The 16,275-nt window shown below is 38.2% G+C and overlaps 2 long non-coding RNA genes across 2 annotated transcripts; both read left to right on the forward strand.

The window, feature by feature from the left end:
* Positions 1–5,383: 5,383 nt before the first annotated feature.
* Positions 5,384–6,424, forward strand: LOC149097666 (uncharacterized). Its single transcript, XR_016204332.1, has 3 exons — positions 5,384–5,804; positions 5,887–5,952; positions 6,311–6,424. It is a non-coding gene; the product is annotated as an uncharacterized LOC149097666 (long non-coding RNA).
* Positions 6,425–10,328: 3,904 nt separating this feature from the next.
* LOC149097667 (uncharacterized) lies at positions 10,329–12,027 on the forward strand. Its single transcript, XR_016204334.1, has 3 exons — positions 10,329–10,561; positions 10,946–11,013; positions 11,731–12,027. It is a non-coding gene; the product is annotated as an uncharacterized LOC149097667 (long non-coding RNA).
* The last annotated feature ends 4,248 nt before the right edge of the window (positions 12,028–16,275 follow it).

The raw sequence follows: 16,275 nt of genomic DNA on the forward strand, positions 1-16,275 counted from the left end.
ATTCCCCGATTCCCCGATTCCCCGATTCCCCGATTCCCCGATTCCCCGATTCCCCGATTCCCCGATTCCCCGATTCCCCGATTCCCCGATTCCCCGATTCCCCGATTCCCCGATTCCCCGATTCCCCGATTCCCCGATTCCCCGATTCCCCGATTCCCCGATTCCCCGATTCCCCGATTCCCCGATTCCCCGATTCCCCGATTCCCCGATTCCCCGATTCCCCGATTCCCCGATTCCCCGATTCCCCGATTCCCCGATTCCCCGATTCCCCGATTCCCCGATTCCCCGATTCCCCGATTCCCCGATTCCCCGATTCCCCGATTCCCCGATTCCCCGATTCCCCGATTCCCCGATTCCCCGATTCCCCGATTCCCCGATTCCCCGATTCCCCGATTCCCCGATTCTCCGATTCCCCGATTCTCCGATTCTCCGATTCCCCGTTCCCTGTTTTAAAGATAGCCCTGCCATGATAGCCTAGTCAAAACTGGAAAAGAAACGCTTTGCTTTGTCGACAATCGCACAATCTGCTCACCGCAGGAAGCGAAATATTACGCCGCCACAAACGGATATATCTGTCATCTTGACCTTGGTTACCAACTGTAACCATGCCTGATCACAGGATAATTACAACTTTTACCTCGGTTAAATTTCTTTTGTCTTTTGCGGCATTTACCAAAGTATCAGTTGGCGTTTACACACGGAAAATGTTTACCTAGGTAAGTAAACTCTGGTACCTCGGTAAACCGTTCAAGTCTAAACACAGCATATAGTTTAGAACGTTTTGAGAGGAATTTAATTGCTGGTCCACAGAAGCCCTTGGGTTGCCAAATGGAGACCTGCCTCATCAAAAAGAATATGCATGTATGTATGTCTGCCTGTATGGCAGCGATATCGCTAGAATTTACATGAAACGTGAACAGGAATTTTTTATCGGAACGAGCACACACGTGTCATAAGCAAGGGTGATGATGTTTCCCTCGTAAGTTTGAAACATCTAGCATCACTTTACACGCGTGATTTGGAGTTGCAACCCTAGACCAACCCTAGGCACGACAAAAATCGCAGCAGGACTCATGGCGACACAAATTGCGTATCTAAAAGTAGCCTGTGAGAAATGAATCTATGAAAACAGAGAACTTTCTGGCATCAACTCCAGAAGTAAGATTTCTATTTTTTTTAATAAGATTCTTCTATTTTTGTCTCTTCCCGGCGCCACCCCATTGCGTTTTGGCTAGATTGTTCACAGCCTTTTATTTTCTCGTATTTTTTATTCCATCGCTGAACGAGTGGATATCGCTAGAGAACTGGACGCCAACGGAAAACGGAAGACTTGACTGGGTAGGGCGAACTAGGCGAACTCGAGAAAAAATAGCGGGTCTGTGGTAGACTAAATTAAATAGACTTTCTAAAAGTCCTTACCAATAATTCTTCCCTGGCCTGTTGCGACTTACGTCCCTCGCGCTCGCGAATTCGTCGCTCGAAGATTACTCCCTCGCTTTGATCGAGGGAGATAAACAAGTCAAGGATTAAGAAAAGGTCGACTTGTGGCAAGTCTATAAATTAGATTGCGGGATTGATTTTGCCAGACATCATAACGTGACACGGGTATCGTCATGAGAGATGGTCTAAGATGTCACTTGTATGAAGCTGAATTGAATAGCTGTGGGTGTCTATACTTGACCCTATATTTGATTCCCGGCCTTGATTACACCTACCCGGCTAACAAAGCCTCCCTCTGTCTTCCTAGAAAAATCAGGAAGATCGAAGGAGACTCTGCTCTCAAGGTAGACTACATCGGGACAAAAGCTATTAATACGGACTTGAATTATTCGATTGTACTAAGGGATGGTTGTCATGGTTCTTCCTTCACAACCCTAAGTTTTAGATCGCGAAAAAGTTTCCTTTTATGGCGCTGGCACATGATTTTGAGATCGCCATCCACAAAGTCGATTAAAAGTTCCACACGAACACAAGAATCGGAAAGTAAAAAAACACAAGAAAAGAGAAAAGTTAAAAAATCTCGCCTCACCTGGGAATTAAATTTGTGAACTTCTGTTCTCCAAGCAACAGATTAAAAACATTACCAGTTAAAGTAAAAATGTTTAGCATGAATTTTGAAGGCAATTTGTGGACCTACGGAAACTGGCGCTGTCACGCAACATATCAACAAATCGTAGTTAAATCCACTGGAAAATACTGGACTTTGTCATTATGTTACATCTGTCGGTATTACCTCGGTGGTTCACATAAAATGTTGATTTTAGCAATAGACAGGTGAATTGAAAGTCACCTAATGAAATCATTCAAGATATTTAAGTGGAGGCGTCGAACACCCTCGTAATCTTTGATGACTTGTTCCACTGCAGACGTGACAACACGGATCTATTCTTCAGTCCACAGACTCACCACCCTATGTGTTCGTAGTGAATAATTGTTTATATGAAACGAAGAGAATCTATGAGGGTTATGAATAAAGCTCTGAAAATTGCATATCTAAATCACATCTCGGTCTGAATATCCCTATAAAGCTAAATGAAACGTTAATCGACTCATGTGCGGTGTGTTTTTGCCTTCCTGGGTCGTCGGAAGCGTCTTTTTACGAAATTATTTTTGGCCGAATACCGGTAAGACAAGAGAGGGAGACAAGGCTTGCAACTTGGCGGCCGCCAGCCGCGACCTCCTCCACTTTAAACTGGAGTAAAGGCCAGAATACTGAAAATCTCACTAAATGGCGACGGTTGTTGATTGATGAGATTTTTTTCTATCTTTTCGCCGAATTTGAGCTTAATCCTCATTTTCCGAGAAAATCGATGCTGACTTTCTCAATAAGATCGGTGCCAAACTCAGCGGCCAGGCCGTTTCAAATCTACCAATCAGCGCTTAGTAGAAAGCGCTGATTGGTCGCTGAGTTTGGCACCCATCATATTGAGAAAGTCAGCATCGATTTTCTCGGAAAATGTGGATGAAGCTCAAATCAGGCGAAGAGATTTCGCCAAGAAAATACTGCCTAAAAATACGTGCTAGTCCTAGAATAACCGTATTAAATTCAGTGCGACTGTCAACTCGGTACACAAACTTTCTGTAATCGCCTTTAAGAACTTACCGCTGCGAAGCTGTCCAACAGAAAACAGAGAAAAGAACTTTAAGCAGCCCTGTTGCTCCAAACTTTATCAATCGCCAAATCGCTAGAGTTTTTTCTCGTCGTTGCAGCGAAACGCACCTGAACGAAAACGAGAACATTTTATTAATGATATTTGTGACACACAGCTAGTCCATGATGGGGTGTTCAATGCCCCCCCGTGATTATTTTGGGTAAAAAACAAGCTAAAAAACACGGGGGGCCCTTAGCTTAAGGTCTGGATCCGCCACTGGTGTTTGTTCAGAGGACCAGAATTTCACCTTCCATTATCAAGAATACGCAGATTGCACCAAAATAAATTTGTTCAAAAGTAAACATCAACCTTTCGCAGAAAAATGGTCTTCCGCTTTTCCTATATTTCTTTACAGAAAACAAACACTCACTCACTTTGCCCTTCTCTTACTTACCGTTATTTTTCTGTTAAATTAAACGGGTTCACTACAGCCAAAGGCAACCGTAAGAAGCTCCAGCCGTTTGAGTCTCCAGGCAACAAGCAGTTCTTTATGTACTAGTCACTAGGTAGGGGATTCACCCCATTTTACTTCCTCATTGCCGAGGTCGAACTTTGATTGGACGTTCGAAAAGGACTCTGATGACCTCGTCGTAGCCTACATTTGAACGTTTGCCATAACATTTCAGGAAGTCTTCGTTGAAAACGTACGTGCTCGGACTGCTCGCTTCATAACAGCAATCCCCGGGGGGCTACTCCCTCATATGGGCTTTATATAGGTATCGGCAGCCCCAAAGTGTATGGTTTTTCAGCCGTTTTTGGCCATAAATAGGGTATCGATTTTAGCCATTTTGGTTATTAATAGGGCCTGGTTTTTGTACTTACTCTAGCCTTAAATTGGGTATGTTCTTTAGAAGAAGCTTCTTTTTCATCTTTATCGATAAGACCGGATCAACAAAAGCCCTTCACGATGCCTTAAACATCGGTCTGAACGAGGGAACTAAGTATATGACCGGTCTGAAACATTACATTACATTTTCTGACACATTTCTTACCCGTCTTCTGCAAAACAACAACGTGAAATGACCGAGTTCTACGTATTTTATAGAACGCGAACCCCATTGGCTAATTTTTCGTATCTTCCTTTGGAATTGAACGCTGTCACTGCATATTTAGCCTGAGCAAGGTTTTAGACCGATAGGCGTACCAATGTACAATGCCGGGGTCTTTGCTGCGAAACTTTGCACTTAACTGTGTGAAACTTTTACGGTGAACGGCCTGTAACATCCCAACAATACCGGGGTCTTTGCTGCGAAACTTTGCACTTAACTGTGTGAAACTTTTACGGTGAACGGCCTGTAACATCCCAACAATACCGGGGTCTTTGCTGCGAAACTTTGCACTTAACTGTGTGAAACTTTTACGGTGAACGGCCTGTAACATCCCAACAATGCCGGGGTCTTTGCTGCGAATGTTTGCACTTAACTGTGTGAAACTTTTACGGTGAACGGCCTGTAACATCCCAACAATGCTGGGGTCTTTGCTGCGAAACTTTGCACTTAACTGTGTGAAACTTTTACGGTGAACGGCCTATAACATCCCAACAATGCCGGGGTCTTTGCTGCGAAACTTTGCACTTAACTGTGTGAAACTTTTACGGTGAACGGCCTGTAACATCCCAACAATGCCGGGGTCTTTGCTGCGAAACTTTGCACTTAACTGTGTGAAACGTTTACGGTGAACGGCCTGTAACATCCCAACAATGCCGGGGTCTTTGCTGCGAAACTTTGCACTTAACTGTGTGAAACTTTTACGGTGAACGGCCTGTAACATCCCAACAATGCCGGGGTCTTTGCTGCGAAACTTTGCACTTAACTGTGTGAAACTTTTACGGTGAACGGTCTGTAACATCCCAACAATGCCGGGGTCTTTGCTGCGAAACTTTGCACTTAACTGTGTAAAACGTTTACGGTGAACGGCCTGTAACATCCCAACAATGCCGGGGTCTTTGCTGCGAAACTTTGTACTTAACTGTGTGAAACTTTTACGGTGAACGGCCTGTAACATCCCAACAATGCCGGGGTCTTTGCTGCGAATGTTTGCACTTAACTGTGTGAAACTTTTACGGTGAACGGCCTATAACATCCCAACAATGCTGGGGTCTTTGCTGCGAAACTTTGTACTTAACTGTGTGAAACTTTTACGGTGAACGGTCTGTAACATCCCAACAATGCCGGGGTCTTTGTTGCGAATGTTTGCACTTAACTGTGTGAAACTTTTACGGCGGTGAACGGCCTGTAACATCCCAACAATGCCGGGGTCTTTGCTGCGAATGTTTGCACTTAACTGTGTGAAACTTTTACGGTGAACGGCCTATAACATCCCAACAATGCCGGGGTCTTTGCTGCGAAACTTTGCACTTAACTGTGTGAAACTTTTACGGTGAACGGCCTATAACATCCCAACAATGCCGGGGTCTTTGCTGCGAAACTTTGCACTTAACTGTGTGAAACTTTTACGGTGAACGGCTTTGAACATCCCTTCAATGGGTATTTATGAAATTTTTACGGTTAACTACCTCTAGGAATGTGAGTGTCTTTGGTTGTTTAGCTTTCAAGTTAAATTAATTTGTGAAAGTTGTGTTGACAGTGCTTTGCAGTCTTGGGTAAGGCATGGATCAGTGACATGGACTGAGATGAATCACCAACATTCAAGGTATGTATTATGAAGATTTTTTTTACTCGTTTTATGATAAAGATTCTAACGTGGTTTATACACTTTTATCTCGCAATTCCAGAGTGGGAAGCTCATAGAAGACAGTTGTCCAAAGAAAAAGAAAAACACGTTTTTCAATACTTTTGAGGTAAACATGGTGTTACTAATCAGCACTAAACCAGCTCCCTTTGGTTGTTTTAAGGAGCTGGCATAACCCTTTATTTTTCAAAAAAATCATTAGAAATAATTTTAAACTACTAAATCGGGGTAAACATATAAAGTGTGTTGCTGATGTTGAAATTACAATCATTATTGGGCTAGCAATGTAGAAGTAAGGCTGATATGTAGTAGTAAAGGACTTCAATATTATTTTTTGTTCATTTCCCTTACAGCGGTATATAAAAGTAATTTTGCAACAGGCATTTCTTTGGTGAAAGCAAGTTTGATCTGAATGTCTAGAAGGATTAGAGGGATCTTATTTTAAACATAAGTGTGAACCGTTTTAGATGTCAGAACGTAAAGTGCCAAACTGTCACACGTATGCTGAACCTGGAAGGCATCTGAAGTATCGGAAAACAACGTGCTGGGAGACACCTTGTCCGATCCGCTTAAGACATAAATGGTAAGTTGTATTGTTTTTAAGTGATAACATAATCATAGTGTAGATTTTGCTCATAGCGGCAAAAATAACCACATATTGCTAATTTATCTCTAATAATAGTCAACAGACAATAGGCTGTTGAATAAAGGTCCTAAACAATGCGTTTGTTTTTAATCTAGGTCAAAACGCTGGCCAGAACATTTTTTCGCCAATAATTGCCTTGCTGGCATTTACAATGTTACCCTTTACTGCTGGCTGGCTACTTGGCTAATTGCCATTTTTCTAGCTCGGTATTCAAAATTTTCATTATGTCTGGCTGGGAGTTTTATGAAATAAAGTCGATCTTGCTAGCAGTGAAGAGCGGATATTTTTTTCCCAGGAAAGTTAATTATTAATGGTAATTGACGTGGGAGCACAGAATCAGTGCTTGGGAAGTCACATATTAAATTTCCAGTTAAAGTGTCGTTGGGTACTCCTGAGATACGTTTTAATGAAACTAAATCTTTTCTCTTCAATGTTATCATGGTTTTCGCTTATTCACATTAATAACCAACACGAATTGTAGTTGAAGAAAAAGGAAGTTATTTTTGTTCAAGATAACTTAAGTGAGGTATATGAAGTCTTTAGCTTTTTATTGTATTAAACACAAGGACTTTGGTAATTGAAAAATAAAGACCGATGTGTATGTTGCTGGTTTGTGATTTTTAGTCCGGCTTGGAGCGGAGTGTGACAGTTACATTCATACATTGAGTTGTTTTAGAGTGCATAATATTCAGTGTAATGGTGGCTAGTTATGAACGAGATGAGCCTTGAGTTTTGAAACAGTTCATGAGTAAGTAGTATACAAATGGAACGAGATTTTGTTTTACGAGATATTTTTATTTTTAGTTACAAAGGTAACTTGATACTTTTGTTTTTCACAAGGAGTAAATTCAATTAGAGGTGACAAATCGTCGCTTCTAGTTCTAAGGACATGTTTTAGAGGAGACGAGACTATTAAGATTTGAAACAGTTCTAACGTTTACTGTAGTAAGTGCAGGTAACGATTGTTTTGTTCTTGTTGCATGCAAATATAACGAGATATTTTTATTTTTTAGTTACAAAGGGTAATTTGACACTCTTGCTTTTCACAAGGGAGTAAATTCAATTAGAGCTGACGAATCGTCACCACTTGTTCCCACGAGACGTTTGCTATCTTTAGTTACAAATGGTAATTTAACACTTTTGTTTTTATATGGGAGTAAATTCAATTGGAGCTGACAAGTTATCGGCTATTGTTGTCAGGATATTAAACAAAAAAAGAAGCTTTCATTTCTGGACGATTTTTACGTCTCTGCAGTAGCAGTTCCATATTTATGTTTGATGGGCATTTTATGACATTCTTTTCAGTCCGATATTTTTAAAGGTAAAAAGTATGAAAAGTGTTAAAATGCTCTTTGAAGACTGCGTGGCACCAAGTTAAAGTACAATTTAATTAAATCAGACTTTCAACGTGTCAGAGAGGTTTTTTTTTTTCTTTCTTTCTATTTTCGGTGAAGTAGTGTTGTTGCGTTGTGTTGTGTAAAAAGGGTAAACTTACGACTCGTGTAAAATGCGAAAAGTTCTCTTAACTTTTGAGCAAAAATTCCTCTTGGGGGTTGGAAGGGTTCCTGAGGGGGTACTCATAGAAAAATTGGGTGGGGGTGTGCGGCCCGCTTCCCAAAACCCATACCCTATTTATGACCAAAATCTGCGATATTCCCTACCCTATTTATGACCTGACCAAAAATTCGAAACCCTATTTATGGCCTGACCCTTAAATCAAAACCCTGTTTCAGACCTGCGTTATAATTAGCTCCCTAGTTCAAACCAATGTTAAATTACCGTAAACATATAAATTTGTGAAGGGCTTTTGTTGATTTTCTTTTCGATAATGATGAAAAAGTGGCTTCTTCTTAAAGCATAATCATATCAAGGCTAGAGTGCAAAAACCATACCCTATTTATGACCAAAACGGCTGAAAAACCATACACTTTGGTGTCGCACGTACCTATATAGCCCATATAAGGGAGTACCCACCCCCCCCCCCGGGGGGAAGGGCTATGTGATCGGTGATTGAGGGAGTTATGCATGTGCGTGTGTCACACCAATCACAGTGTGGGTTGTATCAAAGAACGAATCAAATTGCCTGTTAGAAAATAAGATGGTATCTACATTAATCTGGAGACGTATCAGATTACTGTAGTTTGTTTAGTCAAACATTTTATGGCTCACTATTTAGTTATCGGCTATCATCATAAATTCATAAATTCCCAGTTTCTTTCTTGCTGTACATCGCAATCAAAAATACTTGTCAAATCAACCAAATCATTACTGTAAACAGTTCCATGAATGCTCCTATCTCCGAGACTTATAGTTCACAAAAAAATAACTCTTGCACGCCTTGCGTGCCTATGTTAACCTGTGTCTTCTCTCTGATATATGCGCGCAACAATTTTTACGTTGTCCACAATGTCCAATATTGCGCTCAGCAATTTCAACCTGTGTCTACTATCCAAAACATTGCGCTCAATAATTTCTAAAACTTTACGCCAGACAATGTCAGTGTGTCCACCCTAAAATATGCGCGCAACAATTTTTATTTTTTCCATCATGTAAAACGTGCTCAACAATTTTTGCGTCTTCTGTCCAAAACATTGCGCGCAAATACATCGCTGAAACATTGCGCCAAACAATGTCAAAGTGCGTCTACTCTTTGAAATATTGCGCGCAAAAAGCGCAAGGTATGGTCAGTGACCATAGCATTGTGGATAGATGAAGCTCCCTAATTCTTCCAGTCATTTTGATTTCATAGTTAAACAGTCACAACGCAGTCAATAGGGCATTTCCGAATTACCTTTAGCCTCTTCCCCAAAGCGAGTCTTGGTGCCCATCCTTTCATATGAAAGTGACTTCATTCTCATGCAAGTCAAACTCATTTTCATTTGAATGGTTGAGCACCACGCCTCGCTTTGATAGAAAGGATTAAGGCAACTCGGAAATGGGTTCAGTATTACTCTAAATTTTTTTTTCGCCGTAGGAACTGGCTATACATGTATTTTCCTTACACCCTAAAAGAAACTGCAAGGACTTTAACTGACGACATGCTGGGCAAAGAACACCCTTAGTGCTGCCAACCACTAGCTTTCAAATGTTAGCCCGGAATTCAAGTAAGATAAGCATTTCCAGCAGTCTCGAGTTAGGCCCCGTCCACACTAGGCGAGAGGACTTTATTTCTACGGTTAGGTCTACCGTCCACACTAATCCGTCAAGAAAACGGAGCTCTTCGAAAACGCTTTCCAAACTGGAGTAATTTGGAAACACCGGCTTTTCGTTTTCGTGTGGACGGAGAACATTTTGAAAACGAAGCGTTTCGAAAACGATGACATCGCGGTAATCATGTGATTTCTCTGACCGAGTTTTCCTCAAACAGAAGTCCAAACTGACCGGTGATTGTTGCGTTTTAAAATTCCTCCAGCGTAGTGTGGACGAAAAACATTTGATGCGTTTTCAGACTGAAACTTCCGTTTTCAAATTCCTGATCAAGGCCTTAGGTGCCTTGACTTCATTTAATGGAATTGGAAAACCTTAATAACCGCCGTGGAAATGCAATGAAAACCTTTCCGCCATTGAGAAAATTCTTAAATAGCCCTTTAAGTTCTCACTCTATTCCGTAAATGATTTTACTAAAAGCCAAAATGGTCAATTTTCCTGTTTCGAAAATCCATTTTCCTTTCCTAGCTCGAACGATGCTAGAAAGGACATTTTAGATATTTTAAATAACCCGCCCGTAATTACAATGAGAATTCTAGCCAATCAAATGGTGACAACAATTATTCAGTGCGTGGTCGCAAACTCTTGGAAATCTAAATTGCAAATTATTCAAATTTGTCGATTTGCACTTTTCGTGTCGAACTTTAAGCGGCCATGTTTAAAATTTAAACGCGTGCAGTTTCAACTTTAGCTTCGTCTGTTACTACGAAAAATGTATCAAACTTCAGTTCGGGATTGTCTTTGAGTGTTCAGAGCTGTTGTGAGGCATAAATACGTGCAACAAGAACTGTACTTCAAGTAAACTTGGAAAGCACGTGCTTCAACCAAAATGGATGACAACTTTCTTCGCTAAGTCGTCCTCAAGGTATGAAGTGTCCACGAAAGTAATACTGTATTTTGTAGAGGTAACGTAGCTCAGTTACTACGAAAACTTTGCACAAAATGCTTTAGGAAATAGTCAAGGGACAATTGTTTGTAGATATATTCGTGGGTTACCTTAATAACTTTTAGCGTTCTACTAGGCACTACAGATGCTTTAAAGAATATATTATATGGGTCTAATTCTCTGCCACTTGGTATGAATTTAAAACTGTTTCAATCAATTGTACAATTAAAATCACAAAATGGTAGCAGGAGTTAACCATGAAAACTTTGAAACTAGAAGATTTTTATAGAGGCCTAATAGGGCAAAAAAATGCATTTAATTTCAATAAATGCTAAATTTTCTGCTTCATTATTTTTCTTCCAGGAAAGTAGAAGGATCAGGTTTAAACGGGTATCCCAGTGATCGAGGCCAACTATTACAAGATTACTCAGGTAATTATTTAATTTATTTACCCAAACTTGATATTTCAGTTCTCCTTACCAATAAGCATACATTTCTTTCATGCTAGTTCTAAGAATTTCATAGTTTTATCACGACGATATCCCTTGTTGATGCTTCTCTTTATTCTCATAACCTGTCTGCTTTACAATCTATTGATCATGTAGTCAGTAATTAGAACTTGATCAGGATGTAATGTAATTTAAGTGTAGAGGAGAGAGAGGGGGGGGGGGGGGGGAGAAATGCCGGTGTTGATTTCACTGAATGCAGTGTAACTTAGAAGAACATGTGGGGACCAAAAACAAAAACTGAAAAAGAAATAATGAATTTAACCATTTTTCAGTCCTAAACTTGATCTGGAGACATTGCGATGTATCAACATTTCGTTTCCATGCCAACCAAGCATTCATGGGCTGCTATGACCAAATTTCTTGGGGTTTTTTTCTCGTTTAGCTGTTACTTTTCACGATGCTTTGTCAAGTTTCTTCCAAAACCTTTGCAGCCTTAGATTTCTTGCATTACTTTCGACATTTAGCTTTCTAAGATTTCCTAGGATTTTTTTGGGCAAATTTTGTGATCTAAGATGGCAATAGTCCAAGCTGTCTGTTTGTTTGTTAAGTTGTTTACTTGTTTGTTTGTTTTTCGTAATATAGCGCTTTTTCTATTTCTTAGATAATGTCTCTTATATTGTTTTCTTGATTATTTTGTAGATAGGACGGAATTTCCGAGCTGAGATGTCTGCATGCCCGTCGAGTTGGAACATAACTTGATATTAAGGAACAACTAGGGGTACGTTAATGTTAGGCAGCCATTTTCAATGCGATTTCGTGGAATCAAAGTGTTGTACCTTGGAAATTCTATAACTCTTGAGTTAATTTAACTTTGTTTGGTTTGAATAACATAGATAATGAAAATATCGACGGACCGCAGCCAGGGTCAATCATAGTAAAAAAAGTTTAAAAAATTTTCTCTTGCTAAAAAATATTATAACAACACAATCTTTCGGGCCAGGCTTTCGGATAATATTGGCCGTGTACTCCTACGCAAAGAAGTAAAAAAGTCGCCTTTAGTAATTTCATGGTTGTGAAGCATGCATTTTTGCATAGACATCAAAATATATTTATTTGTTGCACACATATGTACAGCGACAATAAATCACGTTTGATCATGGATATTTGATATTTGCAAGGGGTAAACATTTGGTAATTAGTTGAAGTTAATACATTTAAGCATGTTTTAGTGCTTGATGAATCGGCAATCAAATTGTAAAGCGAACCAACTTGTTGACAACTAAAGAACTTGTTTATTAAATCGATTTCTTTTTATTTTTTATTTTTTGCAGGATTTCTCAAGTGAATACACTCTATGAAAGCAATGCATTGAAGAAAAGGACGAATGCCCAGGCATTGGAGGCAAGATATGGGAGGAAAGAATAAAGAAGGCAAAACTTTGGATGCAATATATTGGAGCTGGGAATAATACATAAGGGAGCGAAGTAAGACAGACTATTAGATTGAATTCGAGCGGCAGAATTATGGAAATTCGAAAGACAAGATTCAAAAGACAAGATTCAATTTATTAGGTGCTATCTACAAGGTCAAAGTTACTCGCTTGTTTAAATGCAGGGCTGTTCTCCAATTCTAATTGTCTTGTTTACAAAATTATCAAGCCCTAATTTGAATTGGAAAAATCATTTTTGGAGCGATTCTTCGTGTTCATCTCTCGGTAAACAGAGTCTGTGAGCTCGCGCTTTCGAAAGCAAATTTTTTATTTAGTAGTGTAATTAATTAAGCGGATTGATTCTCTGCTTGCCAAAACATCGCAACCAGAAACTATTTCTATAGGCAAATTACAAATATACGAGTGTGTTTTATAACTGGGCTGTCCATTAATTCTAATTGTCTTGATTACAAAATTAAAAGTCACGTCCAAATTCGACGAGGTAAAATTATTTTTGTAGCAAGCCTCTGTGCTTATTCACCAAAACCTTATTTTTCTCGACAAAGATATAACTCGAGGACGTATATAAAATTCCACGTTGTTCTCTTTCTTCTGCCACAGAATTTTACAGGAATGAATTGTATTTGTCAAAATATTGCAACCAAAAATGAATTTCAGAGAATTTTTTTTAATAGAATACGTACAATTTTCGAGCTCACAGAGTCATTTACGAGGGAGATAAGCTTTACATTTTTCCAAAATGCTATTTTTCAAAGTCACAGTTTATTCAAGTATTACTTCAAACTTTTTTTGCAGTTCACATACACTCTCTTCTCGCGTTGTTTTCGAAAGTTTTGGTAAGAAGAGTAAACATTGTCTTGAAGCTCAAATTTACGTTCGTGGTTGCTTTGCAAAGAAATAATTCCAGGAAACTTTCCTATAGTATAGCGTCAACGTTTTCCCGTAATCTCGTTCGTTTAATTTTTCGTGTTTCTGAAACGTTTTTTAAACTAAGATGATCAAAAATTGTCTTGAAATGCTCAAATTTGTGTGAGAAGCCCGTGATTACTCTTCTAGAAAACATTTTTATTTAGCTGTATGTAAGATTAAAATTGTTTTTGCTAAATTGTGTTGAGATTTGCTTTCATGGTAACCGTTGTCAAAATTTTTTAATTTTCCCGCCAAAAAACTTAGAAAAAATACGGGTGCTTTCAATACGCATGCGCCAAATTTTTTTTAAAAATCACTTCTTGTTAACATTTGTTTAAACATTTTTAATTTTCCCGAAAAAATACGGGTGCTTTCAATACGCATGCGCCAAATGTTTTTAAAAAATTGCTTCTTGTTAACATCTGGTTAAACATTTTTAATTTTCCCGCCAAAAGACTTAGAAAAATACGGCGCCTAAAATACGCATGTGCCAATTTTTTTTTTGAAAACTGTAATTAGACTCTAAATTTAGACTTAATTTAATAGTCAGTAAATGTAATCTTTTATTCCAATGTGTATTTGTAATCTTTATTAAGTAAATAAAAGATTTCAAACATTAAAGTACTCACAACAAGTGTTTCATTTCAATTGTTTTATTCATCTTTGCTTTAATTTTCTACTTACAATAGGTAATTAGTTAAGTGAAATTCAATTAAATTAATTACAAAGGTGTTATCAAAAAATTTGCTCTATATATACTAAGACTTTTGGCGGGAAAATTGGAAAAAATTTGCACAGCGTTTCCCCTGACAACTTTTTTTCGAAAATTTTAAGGGGGTACTCCCTTGAATTTTTCCCGCCAAAAAACTTTTAACATATACCATCTCTAACGCAAACTAACGGAAAAATTTTGATTCTGATCATTTGAGTTTTTCAAAAAAAACCAAAAGATTTTGAATCCAGTGAACATTTCTTTGTGTTCAAGATGGTATATTCCATGATGACGTCTTGTTAAATAGTTAGCCGTAAGACAACGAGCAGCTAGAAACCTATTTACAGAAATGAGAAGAACAAGTTGAAATTTGTACAACAACAAAGTTTCTACACAACATCGAGAGGGTGAAAACATTTCTAAATCGAAATAATTAAGAAAACTTATATAGCCGGGTAAATTGAGCCCCAGCTATATAAACTCTCTTGACTATAGCGATTCCAAAATGTCGCCACCTTCTCAATATTGAGTAGAAACGTTGTAGTTCTACAAACTTTAACTTGCTTTTCCCGTTTCTGTAATTAGATTTCCAGCTGCCCGTCATCCACAACGTAACTATTTAACGTGATATCATCGTGTAATATATTTCAAGAAGATAACAAAGGCAAGCCATGAATCCGATTACTCCAACGAAATTATAAAAAAAAAACCCGAAAACTTCAATCTGGTCCTAGTATTTGAAAATTTTTAGAACTTCCGTAACTTTTAGCCGAGATGAAAAACCAATACCCGAAAAATTATAGGCCAATTTAAGATAAACTGTTCATGGCTTGCTTCGCTATCTTCTTGAAATTACTTCCAGCGAGGTGTTAAAGGTTAATGTCTGGTTATCAAGCTTTAAAATGTATCTTTACATATCCTATGGCTTCTGTTGTAAAACTTTGTCATTTGCGAACGAAAGCAATAACATTTTAGATGAATCAGAAAATTAAACTACAGCTTTGAAAAGCAATAGAGCTCACAGCAAGTGTTTGCAAAACTTTTGTCCGTAGCAAACGATAGAAGTAAAATTTTAGAAGAATAAGACAATTGGAACCAAGTTTAGAAAATCAAAGATGAAATTGTGAATATTTTTAGTAAAAATGTCTGTCAGTTGCGGACGAAAGCAATAACATTTTAGAACAATCAGACAATTAAAGCCAGTTTTGAGAATCAATAGAGCTAATAACAAGTGTTTGGAAACATTTTGTCCGTAGCAAACGATAGCAACAAAATTTTAGAAGCATCAGATAATTGGAGCTACGTTCGTGATAATAAATGTGATAGCGATAAAATTTTTAAAGAATCAAGCAACTGGGACCAAGTTTAGAAAATTAAAGATTAAATAGCGAATACTTTTAGTAAAAATGTCTGCCAGTTGCGGACGAAAGCAATAACATTTTAGAACAATCAAACAATTGGAGCTGCATTTTTGAAAAGCAGTAAAAGTGTTTGGCGGTCCAAATGATAGCTTTAAAATATTCCGACAAAGCTACATTTCAAAAATGTAATAGATCTGATAGTAATAAAAGCAAAAAATTTGGAAAATCAGACAATTAGACCTACATTTTTCGGAAAGTGCTAATGAAAAGAGTTGCTTGATAACAGGCATAATTTATTACAGCCTCGCTGGAAGTTAAGCAAGAGGACATATTTGGTCTCTGGTTGATTTTTATACGTTTAGTTCTCTTCCGAAGAAATTTAAACCGACCGTTTTCCGTACGGAAATGTATACAACAATATTTGCCGATAAATCAAGTACTTTCTAGATACGAAGATCAATGCAGAAACCAAATATCCTCTACTAATTAAAATTATTTATTCAATGTGGCTCTGCATGCCAAAACACGACAAACATCAAAAGAAATGTTCACGCATTTTACTGCAAGTGCATAAAAAACCGAAAAAAAAAACTAAAAAAAACAATTCGAGTGAAACAAGGAAAAAGTGTTCAATAATTTGTGATCATGTCAACAAATTTTGCAAAAAATCAAATTTACTAACGAATAGTCAACTATTCCTTGATTAAGTTGGTGTTTCAAAATTACAAATGAAACGATAGAAATTGTTTGATATTTGTACCGAGCACTTTTAATGAGCTTCAAGCTGCAGTATTTTCAGAGGAATTGGCTGA

The sequence above is a fragment of the Orbicella faveolata genome, unplaced genomic scaffold, assembly GCF_042242905.1.
Source record: "Orbicella faveolata isolate gen_17 unplaced genomic scaffold, um_ofav_v1 contig_47, whole genome shotgun sequence".
NCBI lineage: Eukaryota > Metazoa > Cnidaria > Anthozoa > Scleractinia > Merulinidae > Orbicella > Orbicella faveolata.